The following is a 3,904-nucleotide window of genomic DNA, read 5'->3' as shown; positions in this document are numbered from 1 at the left end:
TTAAATAGGAACCCAGATGTTTAGTTGTGATTACTAGTACTAGTCAAGTATTTGAGAATAGTATCTATTCAATAAAGATATAATAATTATATAATAGTTATACAGAATTCACAAATTTATCTTTAATAAAATTTAATTTTTTAGGCTCAGTATAGAACTAATTCGAATACCGTCAAACATCCATTGGTATACTTGGCATTCTTGGTATATTTGACAAATTTATTGGTTTTATTTTCTGTTTATAATTTTTGGACTGGAAGTGTCCTAACAATTCGCTATTGTTTTTGACATTATTTTTATTTCGAATAAAAAAAGAAGTATTAGTGAGAAAATTCAGAATTTATGAATTTAATCTTTATTAAATTGAATTTTTAGGCTGGCTGTAGAGCTTATTCGGATACCGCTATACATTCATTTTCAGTCTTCTTTGGACACATGTATTGATTTTACTGTCCATATATAATTTTTGGACTGTTATTGTCAAAAATTTGATGTATTAGAAATATGTAAAACTCTCTGAATATACTTAAAGAACGCAAGCCATCTGAAAGAATTATGCAGAAATATTTTCCGAAGCATTAGTGTCTAATTTGAAAAATCAAAAACTAAGCTAAGTTAATTTATATTAGTATGATATATTCGTCAGTTTTAAAAATAATTTAATTAAAAAAGAAAAAACTAAAATGGGCTGATATGCATATTCACTCTTCAAATTTGACAGGATTTGATTCCTACACTTGGAGTCTAATAATTATAAATGGATAATTATACTAATAACTGTTTCCAAAGTCCATTGTTGTTAGATAAATGGCGGTATTCCAAACAGTTGTATGGAAACCTAAAAATATGTTTTAATAAAAAGCTAAATTTTTAATTTTTCGGTTTTTCGATTTTTCCGAATGGTTCAAATTTTATTGTAAATAATAAAATAATAAGAAGTTAATCAAGCTCCGTTCAATCTAATATTAATGCCCGCTAATAAGTAGGAATCAATGTTGGTGAGCAAATGACTGTTTAACATATGTAAAATCTTGGAATTCTTAATAGACATGCCAGCAAGCACACTTTCCTGTAATGAGCAGTTTTTACTCTCTGCCGCAAGGAGTGGTAGTTATAACTTTCCCTCTGATTTGCTTTAAATTAAGCAACACTCTTTTCAAATTGAACTTCAGCACTCGATCATGTATTTCAATAAGATGGTACAGTATCTTAAAACCATTTCACTTTTCAGTAGTGGGCTTAAGAATATTTACCATAGAATATATTCCTAAGCTTCTACACTTATGTATTTACTTATGTAAATTTTAATTGGTTCAGAAATGAAACTGTCAGTATTCACTAAAATCTGTTCTCTATTCATTCCTAATATGGTAGATAATGGTAGCGAATTCACTTATTGAATAAAGAACATTACTAAATACAACGACTTGAAGGTGCGTAGAATGACGTAGAATGGCCAATAAGGCAAAATCTGGAAAAAGTGAATACTTTCAAATGCCACCTGTCAAAATTGAATGATAATTAAATGATTACTCCTTTATAATGGACGTTTTTCAGACACTTATCTATAGGAAGAGCATTGTAATGTTAGTTTACCGACCGCGGTGTTTAGAGTTGTTAATAGCGTTTTAGTTGTAATTAGACATAAACCAGATACATTTTAAAACCATTGCACTTATAAATGAATTATGATTATAAAGTCAAATTAATATTAAATTTTTTCAAAAATAACCCAACTTAAATTAATCTGTGTCTAAATATATCCATGTAATTGCTTTGGAAAACGATTAAGCAATAGATTGAGATAAAACTAACCTGAATTAATTTTCGTAAAAGTCAAATTGTCTCCCTAAATTAATTAATTGCTGTATAATGCTATATAATAATAATTATTAATAATGAACAAAATTATTATTAATGTTTTTGCATATTTTTATTGAAATGGAAACATTTTACATATTTCAAATATTTCACGTATTTTTGCTTATGAATGACCACATGTCGCAAAATACGAAAAGATTAAGCTTAAAACACCTTGCAAAAATTAAATTATAATACTTTTTTTGTTTTTGTGATGATAATGGATGTCGCAAAAATTTCGAACAACTCTTCAAGATATAAAATTTTTTTAAATTTATAGCGTTTTGTCTTCAACCAGTAGTGAGAAGAGATTATGCAGTTAATGAATATTAGTAAATACTTAAAAAAGTTGAATACAAAAGAGCATAACAAAGCAATAGTTACAGACATACAGAAACGTAAGCCGTTACATCACTCATTGAAATTCACATTCCGATAACCGAAACAAGTTAATCTATATTCCGATATTTACGTAGTTTCTTATATATGCGTTCAATGCGATCGTATATTCGTTCGCTTTTTTGCGTATTAATTTGATTAAGTTCAAGTCTTTTGATATGCAAACGAAATTCAAATATGCAATACCATAATAAAATCTAAAATCTTCATGGAGACCTAATGGCGTTGATAATGACATACAACTCACTGAGATAAATGCTGTGGCAGAGCGACAGGTATAAAAATAAAATAAAAAAAACCTGAAGGCATGTCTAACATAACCACTCCGCTGCCAGCTTAGGCAGCCCGAATTTTTGAACGGTTACATTTCTCGGATTTGAATGTTGACGGAAAAGCTTTTTGTTTGGTCGCAGATTCAGTCAAATTCAGGTTATTGTTGAAGATGCTACTGAGCATCTTTATGTCGTGAACCGGTTGGCAACACCATAAAAAGTATAAGCATCTTCCCATATTACATAATATGTAATAATAAAAAGAAACAAACAAATTAAGCATTATGCGGAAGAAGAGGTAACGAAAATTTTTGGTTGGTTGTGAAGAAGGCACGACAGCTTCAGACCGCTTCAGATCGCTTCAGATCGCTTCCACCGCAACTTGAAGATGCAATAAAACTAACAATGATAATGCAATCGAAATGTGTACAAAATGCTTGACTTCAGATTTGCAACACAAATGCAAATGCAGATTAGCAAGTTCAATGCAAAATTGGTGTGAAAAACGCTTGTGCACTTTCAATTTTCTGTACTCGTAATGACGCTGAGATACATTGCAGTCTCCGAGAGTGATCATGAAGTTTTCTTGTTTCTGTTCGGTTTTGTAACTAATAATATATGTTCGTCTATTAATGTTTTATTGTTGCTGAATCATAATATTGCACAAAAGTATGATTGTTAATTAATAGATTTAGTTTAATATTATTCAAATTATTTTTTCTTGAACTTAAATTTCAATTTCTTTAAAGATTGCTTTTGCATTGGCTAATTTTTATTAACCACTTAACATTGGCAACGAAACTGCACAAATTGAATGAGATAATGGGAAACTACTACAACACTCTTCTCGTAGCTATAACTATTAAGTAAGATTAAAATTTGACAACATCACGAGTCAGTTTGGCATTTCCTGCTTGTATGGAATGGTTTTAAGTTAGTTCGACCATTATTTTCGATACATTGCAACTCTTCGGCGAAGTGCTGGAAGCACTGCTGGTACCACAAAAGTTCGCAAAGGCAAATACAGTTGAATGGTTTTAAGGCTGCGACGTTAGCATAATTATTATCGTCATTATCATTATCATCTTACTCACCTTCATTATTACCACATTGACTGACTTCACAGCTGCGCCCAGGTAGTTAAACCTGTTGTTACGTTGGTTACTTAATAGGAAAATAGTTTAGAGTGCCTTGCAGATGGACATTGGTGCATTGGCTTAGTGATCATTGTGGTATTACATCTTAAAAGTGGCAAAGTGTTACGAACAACATGTGCGGCTAAACTATTAAATTAAACGTCAGTAATTTGCCTCAAAGGACTCGGTCTTTCTCTTTTTTTTTGCATTTCCACATAAACAAAAACGCATGAATTG

This window comes from Teleopsis dalmanni, chromosome 2 (assembly GCF_002237135.1).
Source record: "Teleopsis dalmanni isolate 2A chromosome 2, ASM223713v2, whole genome shotgun sequence".
Taxonomy (NCBI): Eukaryota; Metazoa; Arthropoda; class Insecta; order Diptera; family Diopsidae; genus Teleopsis; species Teleopsis dalmanni.
This window is presented reverse-complemented; position numbering follows the sequence as displayed.